General features: G+C 32.2%; 1 long non-coding RNA gene across 1 annotated transcript in view; it reads right to left on the bottom strand.

Annotated features, from left to right (window-relative positions):
- Positions 1–327: 327 nt before the first annotated feature.
- Positions 328–16081, bottom strand: part of LOC140597718 (uncharacterized) — a 46155-nt gene continuing 30401 nt past the window's right edge. The window contains exons 3-4 of the long non-coding RNA XR_011999577.1: positions 2447–2656; positions 328–1919 (exon numbers count right to left, since the gene is read on the bottom strand). This is a non-coding gene — a long non-coding RNA (uncharacterized lncRNA). The remainder of the gene's footprint in view (positions 1920–2446; positions 2657–16081) is intronic.

Genomic DNA, 16081 nt, shown 5'->3' with positions numbered 1-16081 from the left:
CCTACATAACTTTTAAATAACATAATCAGAATTTGACTTAGATACACCAGATTCAAAACTGTTGTTCTTTTTCACGACCATTGAGTTCAATGGTAAAAAATAACATCCTTACATTTCAACACATTTAAGCAGCTTTGTACTAGGGCAGCCCTGGTGGCTCAGCAGTTTAGCACAGCCTTCAGCCCAGGGCGTGATCCTGGAGACCCTGGACCGAGTCCCACGTTAGGCTCTCTGCATGGAGCCTGCTTCTCCCTCTGTCTGTGTCTCTGCCTCTCTCTTCCTCTCTCTGTGTGCCTCTCATGAATAAACAAATAAAATCTTAAAAAAAAACAGATTTGTACTAAACTTTTTTTTATTGGAAATCATAATTCAAACCTAAGCATTTGGGTATTTCTATCAACATCAAACTTTCGGTAGTGAAGGCTGTCTATTCTATTAGCATAGCCATTTAAATTTTTCCAGTTCTATTTATGTTAATAAATGTTTGGTTTGATCAAAACTATTATGTAATTAATAGTTCTGTTGCTTTCGTTTAGAACAATAATATTCTACTTTTAGTGAAAAAATAAAATAACGCAAATATTTAATCTTACAGAATATAGAGAATATAGAAAACAACAATTTTAAATAAATATAGCAATGACATGTTAAGTAATAAAAACAAACAGGTAAATAGGGTTCTATTTATATTGTAGTTCTGCATGGGACTCTAGTTAGAGTTAGCTATGAGTTAGCTAGAGTTAACACATAGCTAGCTATGTGTATAAGACATTTTATTTTCCTTAGGTTATCTTCCTTACTTCAAACTTACTTCTAAAGTTAAATAGTCAGTGTACACCTGTAAATAATTATAGACGTATCTCTCCAGGTAAGGAAGCACCAACAAGCATTCTTCTCAGTCCCCCAGAAAGCAAGCCATTTACAACCTGAGAATTTGGGGGTTACCCGCTCCATAAAAAGATAGTAACGTGAAGTTGTGTGTGGAAAATATTTAAGAAGTAAGTCATGTCTTTTTTGTTAGCATTAATTTGTGATATAGACTAAGTAAATACTGAAATATCTGTGAAAGTTAGGAAGCATTCACCTTGGAAAACACAATAGACATTTTATTCAATTCATATAGAATGCTATAGCGACAATTCATGAAACTCTAAAACCTCCTATGACAGCCAAGAAAACCATCCTTAGAACAAACTGTTCCAAAGAAAATTCGTCTGTTCTATGCTAAAAATGGTGAGATTCTAATGAGAATGTATCTACTGATCAACAACCTATTTCTACTATTATCTAAGTGACATATGGCATAGCATTCGTGATAATTTTAACATTTGTATTGCCATAGTGAAGCCAGCTTATCTTCAATTCTCATTAAAGGAAAAGGAAAATTCCCAGATCTGCCCACAAAAGGTAAATATTGAAATAAGAAATCTTTGTACCATTACTGCTGTTTGTGCTCCCCTTCTAGTGTCTATTTTTCATGCACAGCAGGTAAAGTAAGAATTAGGGCATCGGCATCAGTGGCATCAACTTTTGTTTATTCCAGAAGAGCTAAGTATAATCAGATATATGGAAGCTAATTTTTGGATAATGCATTCTGAATTTTTCTCATACGTGGACCATTGCTATCTATAGAGAAAGCATGATTGAATTACATTATTTCACACAAACACTGTAGAAGCATATCTTCATACTGAGCATTTCTGGAAATTCAATAAGCAAAAGAATCAAGTGATTTTTGACATCTGCTATTTAAAGTCTTCACCAATGTGCAAAAGAGAAAACTAAAGATTATTTAAAAGCAATAACTAAAATATACTGCACATTGGAAGACATGATAGCACTTGAATCCAGCCGCCCTTTGAAGAGATGAGTTATTTTGCAGATGGCTCCCATCCGGCAAGATTCTTCCGTTTATAGTGCTGCAGGTGGTAAAATAGGACACAGGAACAGGGGTGGAAAGGTTAGAGTTATATAATTCTCTCAACAGTAAGTTCAGTAAAATTAGATTAAGTTCCCAGCCTTCATTCATTATCAGTACTGCCATCTAGGATGACATGGAAAGAATCATTTTGATGAGTATTAAGCTTAGCTCATGATGTCAGTTTTTCATAATTTATCACACTAGTCTAAAGAAAATAGCTAAAATGAAAACACACTTTCAAGTAGTGGGTAAGACTGAAATGCCCAGTTTAATGAACCTATACAAAAGTCATGAACAGCCATCTCTAGTTGCCTAGTTTGCAAGTGGAATAATTCTCATGATTAGCTTGAAGACTAGGAATAAATTAAATTTAGAACGTGGGTCAGCCAAGACAGACCAGAAAACAACCAACCTCAAATTTCAGTTACTTACAAACAATAAGTTTATTGGTTAAGCTACATGTAAAATGCAGATTCACAAGAGAATTCTTATCAAAGTGGCCTAAGATCCAAGCAGAGGCCTTACCATCTTAGGATGCTGCCCTTTCGATGTATGCATCTATGATTGTCCACGGAGGGAAAGAGTTTGAAGGCTTTGCGACAGCAATTAAATACTCCAACCTAGGACTGACACACTCTTCTGGTGGTCATCTTTTAACAACAAAACAAATAACGTCTTCATTCCTAACTTTGCAGGAATTAGTGCAATTCTCTGTTCCTAGAAGGAGAACAGAACCTAAAATAATATCAGTAGCAGTGTTACCACAGAGGGAAATTTCATCACTTAGTGCCCAAGTCATGACATGATAATAATATACCTGATATTTTATCATCTTTTCTTAAAAGTGTTTTGCAAATACCTTCCTAAAGATAGCACCATGCTGGGACACACAGGGTAAATTTAAGTATATCATTAAAAGAGAGAAAGAAGAATGATGACATTTCAGAGGAAAATCATTGCCAATAAGATTTGAGGTAAGATCTTGAACACTATTATATAAACACTGGTTGAACATAGAAAGGGACAGATAGTGTCACTGGTAGAAACAGCTTGACAAAATTGTTAAGTGAACTTTCCTAAATTTTACATATCAGCTTCAGATCCCTCATATTAAAAATTTGATTTTGCTTCCCAACATCTTTAAAGTAAAGATTCAAAAAAAATTTTTAAAGGCTGGCAAAGTTAATAAGATAGTTTCATACTTGCTTTGAGACCGAGTGTCTAAAAGTATCTATCACCAAAATCTTTGCTCTGACCTGTAGAATCTATCTCCTTGCTTGATGAGGTTAGTTTTTTTTTTTTTTAAAAAATAAGAATGTCCAGAAATGTGGATAAGCTTAAGAGAAAACGTGTACAAAACTATCAAGGAAGCCGTTAAACATACTGTCACTGACCTAGTCTAGCAAAGTTGGCTTTTATTAAATGGCAGCTGTGTCTGATTAAAAAATTATGACTCCCCTCAGGAATCATGAGGGTCATTAAAAACCAAGTCATAAAATCCTCTGCTCCCTGAAGGCACACTGACAGAGAACACTTCCCATTTCCTTACTGTAATTTAACTTTAACTACCATAATGCCCAATGTGTTCTTAAAAGATTTCTTAAAAATTATCATTGTATCCTTTACACACCTATATCAAATTGTTAAATAATTACATTAAATTAGTATTTGAAAAATACAAATGACCTGAATTATAAATATGGTCTGGTAGCTGGTCACCTTAACTGCTTTTATCTCTCAGATTTATCAATGTATTTTCAATTAATTTATTTTAATGAGTATATCCATATGTCTTTATCTTCATAATTCTGGAAGAAATTGGATGAGAAAACAAAAGACTATCTGTGGGAAAAAAAGCTATAGAAGTTCATAGACTTACCAAATATTACAGATAGAAAAATTTGCAGATATCTTCCTAATTCTAAATTTATAAATAATGGTTTGCAAACTTTAATATATAAATTCTCCTTAGGGAAAGATTTTTCACTTTTTTTCTTATTATTTTAATCCTATCATACTTCTCTTTCAAAGGTTGTTTCAACTCCATTTGCAGTTAAGGGTGACAACCAGCTAAAATTATCCAGATAATTTACAGAAAGCCAACGATATAATTAGTGCAATGGACCAGAAAATTCCTCATAGTCATCTTTCCAATGTCAGTTTAGAGTCTCTACAGGATGGCCATTATTATTCTTAAAGTTCAGATTTATAAGTTTTGGCTTTAATCTACATTGCTGGTGTGCAAGGAGCGAAATAACTTTCTGGAGCCTCTTTTATAAGGGTACTAATCCCACTTATGAAAGCTCTGACTTTAGGAACTAATTACCTCCCAAAGGCCCAACTTTCAAACTGCTTAGGGGTTAGGATTTCAACATATGAATTTTTGGGAAAAGCAAATATCAATCTATAGCAGTTGGGATGCATAGGAATATTAAGGTCGCATGCTATCATGGACCAGTGATGACTTCAGGTCAGGGTGTTGTAACAAAATACCATAGATTGGGCGTGGCTAGAACAGCACAACTATTTTCTCACAGTTCTGGAGGGTGGGAAGTCCAAGATAAGCTGATTTTGTTTCTGGTGAGAATTCTCATCCTGGCTTGTAGAGAATTGCCTTTTTGCTGTGTCTTCCCATGGCCTTTTCCTTTGTGCATGTGTTCACAGAGAGAGAGCTCTGGTCAATTTTTCTCTTTGTATGAGAACATTAATGTTATTGGATTAGGGGTCCACTTTTACAATCTCATATAACCTAAATTATCTCCTAAGGACCCTATCTTTAAATACAATCACACTGGAGTGTTAAGGCTTCAACATATGAACTTTGGGAAGACACAACTATTCAGTCCATAACACATGGCAACTAGCTGTCTTTTTAGGAGACTTTGCTGTCCAGAAAACATCAAACTTCCTTAACATATTATTGTATGTTAAGGATCTGTTCCCCATTTGTATATTTATTTTTGTGACTCCGTATTTTCAACCTGTCTATAATCCTTTGGTACTATAAATTTCATGACCTTGTTATTTTCTATGCTTTGTAGTATATATTTATTCTATAGTTAAGACATAAGGGAGGACTTCACTGTTTATATTAGCTGACTACTTGATAATTGAGTTTATTTTCTCCATGTATCTTTCAAGAATCAGAAAACATCAATTTTATTTTTCCTTGCCATCATCTTTAGATTTGAGTTCTTATTATTGAAATTTTTTATGCAGAGCCTATCCTCTTGCCCATGTCACTATCCATTTCTAGGACTTTTCTAACCTAATATCAACATAATTTTCTTACATTGCAGACATCTGGCTTATACAGAGCATTTCAGATATAGTGAAACTGCTTACTTAAAAGGATAAGGAAATGTTTGTTGATTTTTTTCAATGTAATTATTATAGTTTAGTAGAAGGAGTGTCTTGGAAGTTTGTAGAAGTTTATTCTATCTAATTCCTACTTTAATTGGCCATGTTTACTTAAATAAGTTTTAAAACTCTTTGGCCTTTAGCTTATCAAAAAAATAACTAAATACAATTAATTGCCTTTCACTGCTTAAAATTTTCAATCTTGTAACTATACTTTAGACAAATATGAAAAATATTTTTTTCAAATTGTCTACTATGAAAAAATTGTCACTATAGTGAGCTATAAAATTAACCATGTACTATGGAGGGAAGTCAAATGTAATTTAACTATTTCTTTGACATCCAATTTATAAAGTAACTATGAGATATTATTTAAAACTTTCAAATCAGGAGTATCTAGGTGGCTCAGTTGGTTGAGCGACTGACTTTTGATTTCAGCTCGTGTCTTGATCTCAGGGTTGTGAGAAACCCCACATTGGGCTCAATGCTGGGTGTGGAGTATACTTAAATTAAAAAAAGAAAGAAAGAAAGATAAAGAATCTTTCAAACAACAACAACAAAACACAACACAGATGTTAAAAAATTCAGTACTATTTGACTATTAAATATAAAAGTGTACAGAAGTAACAATACATAGTATTGATCATGTTGTACAAACATAGGACTATGTATACATTTTCTTTTCAATTATAAATCAGTGCATTAATTATGGCAGCTCGTTTAGCAAATACTAATAATTATGAACATTTTGGAGTGTTTACCTTTTGCCAGAGATTGATATAAGTTCTTTCATGTATTGGCTGATTTAATTATTTGAAAATCTTTCTGATAGATAATGTGCTTATTCCCATCTTACAGATGACAAAGTGGAGACATAAAATGATTAAATAACTCTTTTTAGGTTATAGAGCTGTTAAGTGTCAAATTCAATTTCAATTCAATAGGTTTAACTCTAAAGCCCATATATATATATTAACATTTAATTAAAACTGCATCAAGTAAGAGTACCTGGGTAGCTCAGTCAGTTAGTTGTCCAACACCTGATTTGTGCTCAGGTCATGATCTCTGGGACCTGAGATCAAACTCCAAGTTGAGCTCCATGCTCACTCAGCAGGGAGTCTACTTGAGGATTTCTCTTCCTTTCCCTTGACCTCTGGCCCCACTCATGCTCTCTTTCTAAAATAAATAAAGAAATCTAAAAAGAACTGTGTTAAATATAATTAATAAAAGTAAAGAATGTGCTTGTTGTTTGACATACCAATCCTTTAAGTGAATAGAAGGTAAATGAAGACTAATGTGTAAATATGGTGGTAGGATATTGTGTCAAAAAGAAAGCTATTGGAAACAACTTAAATGGATCATAAAAGAAAATGGTTAAAAAGAAAAGACTGTACATCCTTGGAATCAAATGCTATGGAAATAATACATGTCAGTCTAGAATATAACAGTTAAAGCTATAGAGACATGTTTATGATTTTCTTTTAAGAGAAAACAGCAGGTTGCTATAGTGTAGGTGCAATGTAAACCTAATTTCATATGGATCTATACCCAAATGTTAACTGTGATAATCTTCGAAAGCTAGAATTTTAAGTGGATTTTTTCTATGTTGCTATAATTTTGAAATCTATTATAAAATATACTAGTGTTGTATATTAAATAAAATATTAATTGAAAATGTTCAATAAAGCAGTTCACATCTTCCAATTTTTGGCATATTTATTTGTCCATAGTTATGCCTTTCTCAATGAATTTTTTAACAGATTTAACAAATTATGGGCAAGAGACACATTATAGCTGTGTAAAAACAACAAACAAAAAATAAAAAACAAAGCACTCTGTAAATTTAAAGAATATTAGACCACCACGTGATGGAATAAATAAAGAAATCTTTAAAAAATACTGTGTCAAATATATCACCAAGTGATAAACCAGTCTGGTTTATCATTTCTTTAATGATGCTGACCCTACCAGATGGCGAATTTCAATGCAGGTATGGAATACATGATGTGAAAACCTCATTTTAAATAGATGCAATGTGGAAAGATATTAAGGACGAATAAAGCTAAATATTACTGGTTTCATTTTATACTTCTGGAAAAACTTTGTATTCCTGATTGATACACTATTAATTTTAGCAATAATGTGAATCAAAAATAGTCATTTGTCTATCTGTACAAAACCGGCATTAAATTGTAGAAGTGATTCTTAAAGGATTAAGATATGTTGCTATAGCAACTTACTATTATACTACAAGCTGTTAATACAACTAGAATATACCAAATATGGGTTAGAAACGGTCTCTGTGATTTAAAAGAAAAATTAGACTTTTTTGCTCTTTAGGATTAATATGTTTCAGATATTTTATAACATTAGAATGCTAAAGATAAGAAAATCATATAACATTTTATTGTAATTCTGAGGCATATCTATATATATATATTAAACTTTAATTTTGTCTAGTAAATGCAATGGGACAGTGTCTTGCAAAAATTTTTATTGAGTCAATTAATAAGTAAATTGGGGAAAGTTATATATAAAACATAAATTTAAAATGTAACAAAAGATTCCATTTTCTTATTTTTGGTTATATATAAGAAGCTAAAAGGGAGACAAATACTAAATCAACTTCACGTTTCCCCTTTGCATCTATGACTATGACTGGGACTCCTTAATTATCAGTCTTTACCCTCATCTGTGTACTCTCTTGGTCTTTGTCTAATTTTATCTTTTGGTATCATCTATCCCTGACATGAAGATCATGGATGTCATGGAATTCAAGAGGATATAGGGATTTGAGAAGGAGTGAAGAGCTAAGTAAGAAGTAGAGTAGTATGAAGGTAGAAAAGTATCTCTGATGTTTGACAACAATCATGGGAATGTAATAAGTGTAATTTAACAGAAATGTTACAGGGAAAATTGAAATGAAAATTAATACAAGATGAGCAAATAGAGAAAAAGGCACATATGGTTTTCTGTGAGATTTGGCTGTTAGACTGAATGGAAAAATCGGAATGTAACTTAAGGATAATAGGAGTTATGATGGGATATAGAAGAACACACTGATTAAATGTTAAGAAAAATCTAGTAGAGTGGAAGAGTTTAATGAAGTAAGAAAAGGGGAGGATTGCATGAAAGAATGTCTCAAAAAATTATAAGTAAAAAGATTACTATAACATGTGCAAGGAGTGGCCTTTGAAAATAAGAAGTAACTTTTATTCTTGATATTTTTTTTAATCTGAAAAAACTTCATAGAAAGCTATAAGGCTTGTTAGCTAATCTACTCTGCTCTTCAGCTCTAAGGAAGTTTGTCTAAGCAATTTGACCTTTATGGTGGGTAAGATAGTTTGGAGTAATTCTCTCTCATTTTTGAACTTTTTTTCTTTAGGTACCTTTTCATAGACTATAGCAAAAATCAATGGATGGCAGCATGAACTTTTTTATTAATCAACCATATTATATCCAGAATTATATTGTTCCTTATGTGTAAAGGAAATTAATTCTTATAAAAACATACATCTTTTTCAATTGGGTAAAAAAAAAATCTGCAACATTCTGGTCTGTGATGTGCTTACAGTCTAGTTATATTTTGAATTCCTTACTTCAAGAAAAATAATCAGGAATTCATTTGATACTGTAAGGAATGGAAAAATCTCTGTCAGAGCCAAAACACTTATTTTCTGTGGTAATTTTGGCAAGCCCTCAATCTAAATGACATATGATGCTTCCTTATAGAAGTACAAAAAAAAAAAAAAAAAAAAGAAGTACAAGTAAAAGTCACAGGGTTGAAGAATCCAATACCTGGACTAGAAGATAACACTGGAGGGATTCAGCACTAGACTACATGAAGAAGGAAAGATCAGTCAACACAAAACTAGGGACACGGAACTCACCCAGTCAGAGCAGGGAAAAAAATGTGAACGTATCCCAAGCATCTTCTGGGACAAAATCAAGCAGACTAATATTAACATTATAAGGATCCCAGAAAGAGAGTGAGAAAGAGAGAGAGAAAGGAGCAAAAATCTTATTTGAAAAAATAATAGCTGAAAACTTATCTTAGGCTGGAAAAGGAAACAAACATCCTAATCCAGAAAGCCCAGGAAATTTCAAATAAGAAAGAAACAGAGAACTACAAAATGTCAAAAAAATTTTTTTAAATGGCAAAAATTGCTTAAAGTGAAAAAGGCCTAAATTTTACAACTGAAAGACATAGAGTGGCTAAATGGAATTAAAAAAAAAAAAAAAAGACCCCTCTATATGCTGTTTTTAAGGTACTCACTTTAGATGTAAGGCGATACACAGACTGAAAGTGCAGGGAGTACAAGAAGGTATTCCATGCAAATACAAACCATAAGAAAGCTGGAGTAGCTGTACTTATATCAGACAAAATAGACTTTCAAGACCATAATAAGACAAAAAGATGGACATTAAATGATTATAAAGGGTCAATCCAAAAGGAGAATATAATATTTATAAATATTTATGAACCCAATATAGGAACACCTAAATATATAAAGCAGATATTAACAAACTTAAAGGGAGAAATAGGCAATAATAACAATAGTAGAAAGCCTTAATTCCCCACTTACATGAATGAATAGATCATGCAGATGAGAAATCAGTAAGGAACAGTTCGCCTTAAATGAATGTTAAACCAGATGAACTTAAATGGATATACAGAACATTCCATCCAAAAGCTGTGAAATACACATCTTTTCAAGTGCATGTGGACATTTTTCAAGGATAGATCATGTTAGGTCACAAAACAAGTCTTAATAAATTTAAGAGAATTGAAATCATATCAAACATCTTTTCTGACAATGATGTCGTGAAACTAGAAGGTAATTATACAAATAAAGCTGGAAAATTCACAAATATATGGAAATTAAACAACATGCTACTGAATAACCAATGGGTCAAGGGAGACATCAAAAACAAACCTTGAGAAAACAAAAATGGAAATGTAACATAATAAAATTTGTAGGATGTAGCAAAAAGCAGATCTAAGAAAGAAGTTTATAGTGATGAATACCTACTTTAAGAACCAAGAAGTCTCAAGCAACGTAAATTTATACCTCAACAAACCAGGAGAAGAATAAATAAAATCCAAAGTTAGTAGAAGGAAGGGAATAAATGAAATAGAAACTAAAAGATAAAGGATAAAAGATGAAGGATACATTTCATATGACCATTTAAATAAATACAAGAAAAGCATTTGACAAAATTCATCACCCATTTATGATAAGAATTCTCAAAAATGTGATGGAAGGAATGCACCTCAACATTACAAAGCCCATTTATGGCAAAATCACAGCTAACATCATATTCAGTGGTAAGAATTGAAAGCCTGTCCTCTAGAACCAGGAACAAGACAAGGATGCCTACTATCACCAATTTTATTCACCATAGTATTGGAAGTCCTAATCACAGCAATCAGAAAAAATAAATAAAATAAAAGCATCCAAATTGGAAAGGAAGAATTAAAACTCTCATTATTTGCGGAGGACATGATAATATATACAGTAGATCCTAAAAACTCCATGAAAAAACTTTTAGAACTAATAAACAAATTTAGTAAAGTTATAGGATACAAAATTGATACAGAAAAATCCATTGTGTTTTTATACACTAGTAATAAACTTTCACAAAGAGAAATTAAGAAAAAATAAATTAAAATTAATAAAAGAGAAATTAAGAACAAGCCCACTTACAGTTGCATCAAAAAGAATAGAATACCTAATAATAAATTTAACCAAAGAGATGAAAGACTTGCATACTGAAAACTATAAGACATTAATTAAATAAATTTAAAGAAACACAAATAAATGGAAAGATACTTTATGTTTACGGACTGGAAGAATTGCTACTGTTAAAATGTCCATACTACCCGAAGGAATCTGAAGATTCAATGCAATCCTTATCAAAGTTCCAGTAGCAGTTTTTACAGAAATAGAATGAGTAATCCTAAATTTGTATGGGACCATAATAGGTTCCAAATAGCCAAAGTACTCTTGAGAAAGAAGAACAAAGATGAGGCACCATGCTTCCTGATTTCAAACTATATTACAAAGCTGTAGTAATTAAAAACAGTATGGTATTGGCATGAAAGCAGATATATAGACCAATAGAACAGAATAAAGGGCCTAGAAACAAACCTCCACATATATGATAAATTAATTTGCAACAAAGGAGCCGAGAATATACAATGGAGAAAGGACAATCTTCAACGAATGGTTTATGAAAAACTGGATAGCCACATATCAGGAATGAAACTAGACCACTATTTTACACCATACACACACACACACATACACAGTAATTCAAAATGGATTAAACACTTGAAGGTAGGACCTGAAATCATAAAACTCTTGGAAGAGAATATAAGCAGTAAGCTCCTTGACACAGGTCTTGATGATAATTTTTAAATCTGACACCAAAAGCAAAAATAACAAAAGCAAAAATAAGTGTGACTACATCAAACTGGAAATCTGCACAGCAAAGGAAACCATCAGCAAAATGAAAAGGCAGCCTACTGAATGGGAAATAATATTTGAAAATCATATATATGACAAGGGGCTAACATGCAAAATATGTAAAGAACCCATACAACTTCAAAGCAAAACTTGAACAACTTGATTAAAAAATGAGTAGAGAATCTGTATCAACGTTTTTCAAAGACAGCCAACAGGTACATGAAAAGATGCTCTCCATCATTAATCATCAGGGGCATGAAAATCAAAACCTCAGTGTAATATCACCTACACCCTTTAGAATGGCTAATATTGAAAAGACAGGAAATAACAAGTGTTGGCAAGAATGCAGAGAAAAGTGAACTCTGGTGCATTGTTGGTAGGAATGTAATTTGTTGCAGCCATTATGGAAACCAGTATGGAGCTTCCTCAAAAAATTAAAAATAAAACTACTATGTGATCCAGCAATTCACTTCTGGGTATTTATCCAAAACAAATGAAAATACTAACTCAAAATATATCTGCACAACTATGTTTGTATCAGCACTGTTTATAATAGCCAGCATATGGAAATAATCTAAGTGTCCATAAATTAGGAAATAAAGAAACTAAATATTGATATAAAATACACATACATTAACACACGCATACACATGATGAACTATTTAGCCACAAAGAAGAATAATATCTTGTTATTTGTGATAACATGGATGGACCTCCAGGCCATTTTGCTAAGTGAAATAGATAACAAAGTAAAAGATAAATACTGTATGATCTTTCTTATCTGTGGAATAAAAAAAAAGAAATTTAAGAAAAAGTATTTTTAAAAATAACACATGTAGGCCCCATTCTGACCATCAGAGTTTCCACGCTATCATTATTTTTGGTTGTATCCATTCAACCTTCTTTGACTTTGTCAATGAAAACTTTCAAAAAGTGTATGGACTAGTAAAATGTGATCCTGCATAACTTATCAGATAATTCTTTTTCTGTACTTTGGAAGTTCATAAACTAGTTGTAACTAGTTTTAACACACACTAGTTGTGTGTTACATATAAGTACACACAATCTAGCAAATAATAGATTTGGGTAACACAAATTTTCATCTTGGATTTTTATGTTTTATAATCTTCCCCTAGCATATTGAGAATTCTAAGCATAAAAACAGTTTTATTCTCTCCTCTCTTCTTAAATTTCTTGGTATTTCATGAAATAGCCTTATTCTTCACAAATTTAATAAATCAAATTCTGCAAAACAGACACATCTTGCAAAATGCTAGTAAGTGAACTTCTAACGAGGAATAGAGAAGACAAGCACAAATATAGCTAGGTTTGCAGACTTATTAATGGGATAACGCGGGTGGTTCCTTCTGCTGACTTCTTTTTTAAATTTTCCCACTTGGATTACAAGACAAAAATGAATCTGCTATTGGGAGTGTCTCTAAATAATCCTCTAGGAACATTAGCTTAGATATGTTTAAGATAAAAATTTAGCTACTGTAATCCTCAAATTTCGAAGAGACAATTATTTGGGGGGAGATCAATTTTTGAAATAAGAGATTTTAACTCAAAAGGAAAAATTGCAAAAAAAATGAATTTTAGGTAATAATATGCATATTGAAATATGTTTGGTTGGAAATATAATAATGTCTGCAACCTCAAAGTGTACTACAAATAAGAAGGATTGATGGAGATTACTCAATATTCAGACAAGTAAAAAGCATAATGTGATTTATAGAATTTAAACAGTGAGGTTATGACTTTCACAGTAAAATTCTTTAAACTGTCCTATGTGTTTGTAATATTTCATAGTAAGATGTCTGAAAAAGCCAAATCTGCATTCTAAAAGAAAGAAAAGGCTTATTTAGACAAAGACATATTATTATACTTACTGAATAATATCACTAAGCTTTCATATGCCTAGATGCAGACTTTTTACCTTTGCTGTAGCCACGACCACCGACTTAACTACATCTTTATAATTTGACAAATCAAATGATTCTCTCAATCCATTTCATCTACAACTTAGAGAAAAACAATATAGAAGAAGGGGAAAAGAGACTTTGGATTTTCTCAATCAATAGACTCTTATTCCTTGATTGATTAACTGATGACACATGCAGTCAATTTTATTTGACTTGTCTGTTACTCAGAAGAAAAGACAGCTGTCCATTTGTCTCCACCCTTAGAGAGAAAGATTGAGATTTGACCACCACTGGAAAGAATTTGTTTAATAAATAGTGGTGCCAATAAAATGGCACATATATAAGCCTCTAACTTAGAAACTTTGCAGGCTAAATTCAGAGGCTTCATGATGAATTTGGTAAATTGTGTCTTTGTGCTTTGTCCCCACTTCTTATCTGCAAATAAACCCCCATATAGTCAGACAAAATCAAAATTAGCATGTTCTGTTACATTATACAGATTAGTCATGTTCTTTGTAGGAAAAAAATAGAGAATCCAGAAAAGCAAAAATTAAACAAAACATAATTCCACTAGAGGAAAGCATCATTTTTTTTTCACATTTTCAAGTACATATGTTCATATTCTATGTAGGTATGCATTCATAAAATAACCATTTATTAATTTATTGTGTTTTTATACTTTTTAGTTTAATAATTACAGAGGAGATGCAAAAATGCTATGGATCTGGGGATGGAAATTAGGCATACCGCAAACAATCTATTTAGCCTCAATTAAGCAATAATTTTCATAATGCTAGTCTATTCTAAAGAACAAAAGTGGAATGCTTATCTAAAATATGTGATGTAATTATCAATTTTTGCAACATATTTAAGTTGCTGGGTATTGCCTTCTTTTACATAATGTATAAATTTATAATTTGAACCTCATCTATCTTATTTGTTTACAATTTTTAATACACAATATGAAAGTAATCAATGTCCTTTCTATGACTATTTCAGTAAACAGTCATGCACATATATCTTGGGCTACTTTTCCAATCATTTGTTTATTACAAAATCCTTGAAGATAAATTGCTAGACTAAACAAAATGTGCATTCATAAAAATCTACTCTAAAAATGGTTGCATAAATTTAACTTGCACTAAAACCGATTATTACTTCGGATTACCTTGGTTCCAAGCCAATTCTGGGTATTATACTTTTTATCTGGACGGAAGACAATATTCTTCAATAATTTTGCAATAGAATATTTTTATTTATATTTATATGCCTTTTTCCATCTTAGAACTCAGCTACAAAGCACTGGGTTAATGCATTTTTTTCATGTATGGCATTCTATCTTCCTTGATTCATGCAAATTCCTTCATTGTCTTTTTTTAATTAAAATTTATTATTTATTTTTTTAAAGATTTTATTTATTTATTCACAAGAGACAGACAGAGAGAGAGAGAGAGAGAGAGAGAGAGAGAGAGAGGCAGAAACACAGACAGGCAGAGGGAAAAGCAGGCTCTATGCAGGGAGCCTGATGGGATTCAATCCCAGGTCCCCAGGATCACACCCTGGGCTGAAGGCAGCGCTAAACCACTGAGCCACCCAGGCTGCCCTTAATTAAAATTTAAATTAAGTATTCATCCTCTCTTTCCCCATTCTTCCACCCATTTACTTTTCTAATCAGAAAAACCTTCTAATGTGTTTATTTTGTACTCTTTGTGGTCAGTATTGTTATTATTGTTAGCATTCTCTTTCAGTAGGCATTTTGTGCCTTTTCCACTTAGCATTATGTATTTAAGACCTATGAATATTTGTCTGTTTTTATCACCTATACTTCTAACTCTGCACTCAATTGTGAAATCCTACCACCTTTTACCCACAGTTTTCTAGTAGTGGGACCATAGTCACATCTAAAACCTGACACTTCAAATAATGTTGCAATGAGCATCCTTTCATACAGGTCCCACTTTGTAGCCTTGTGAGAATCCTCTGGGACATTTGTCTGGGAGCAAATGCAGAGGCCTAAGCTGGGGACAGTGGAGCATCCATATTCCCTCGGGTGGTACATGAGGACTCCCAAACCCACGCTTCCGGCCCAATGTAGTATCTGTTCTCAAGGATGTAAGGAGGCAGTAGAATGCACCGCTTCCTCTTACAACAAATCAAGACAATGGTAGAACTCTAAATGAGCTCATAAAAGTCAAATCCTATGAGAGTACCTGACCCCTGGGAAATGCTCAAAAAAGTAGCTCTTATTATTAATATTTTAGCCCTTATTACAATTAAAAAGATAACCAGAAAAATAGGCATCCCACAGATCACAAAAATAGAGCAGTTTTTTTAAAAAAAAGCAGAAAACAAAAGCAGATAAATAAAACAGATAACAAAAAAATAAAGTCTCTGCCCCATCTTATTCT

The sequence above is a fragment of the Vulpes vulpes genome, chromosome 1 (genome assembly GCF_048418805.1).
Source record: "Vulpes vulpes isolate BD-2025 chromosome 1, VulVul3, whole genome shotgun sequence".
Taxonomy (NCBI): Eukaryota; Metazoa; Chordata; class Mammalia; order Carnivora; family Canidae; genus Vulpes; species Vulpes vulpes.
Note: the sequence above shows the minus strand (reverse complement) of the source record. Positions and strands in the feature narration are given on the sequence as shown.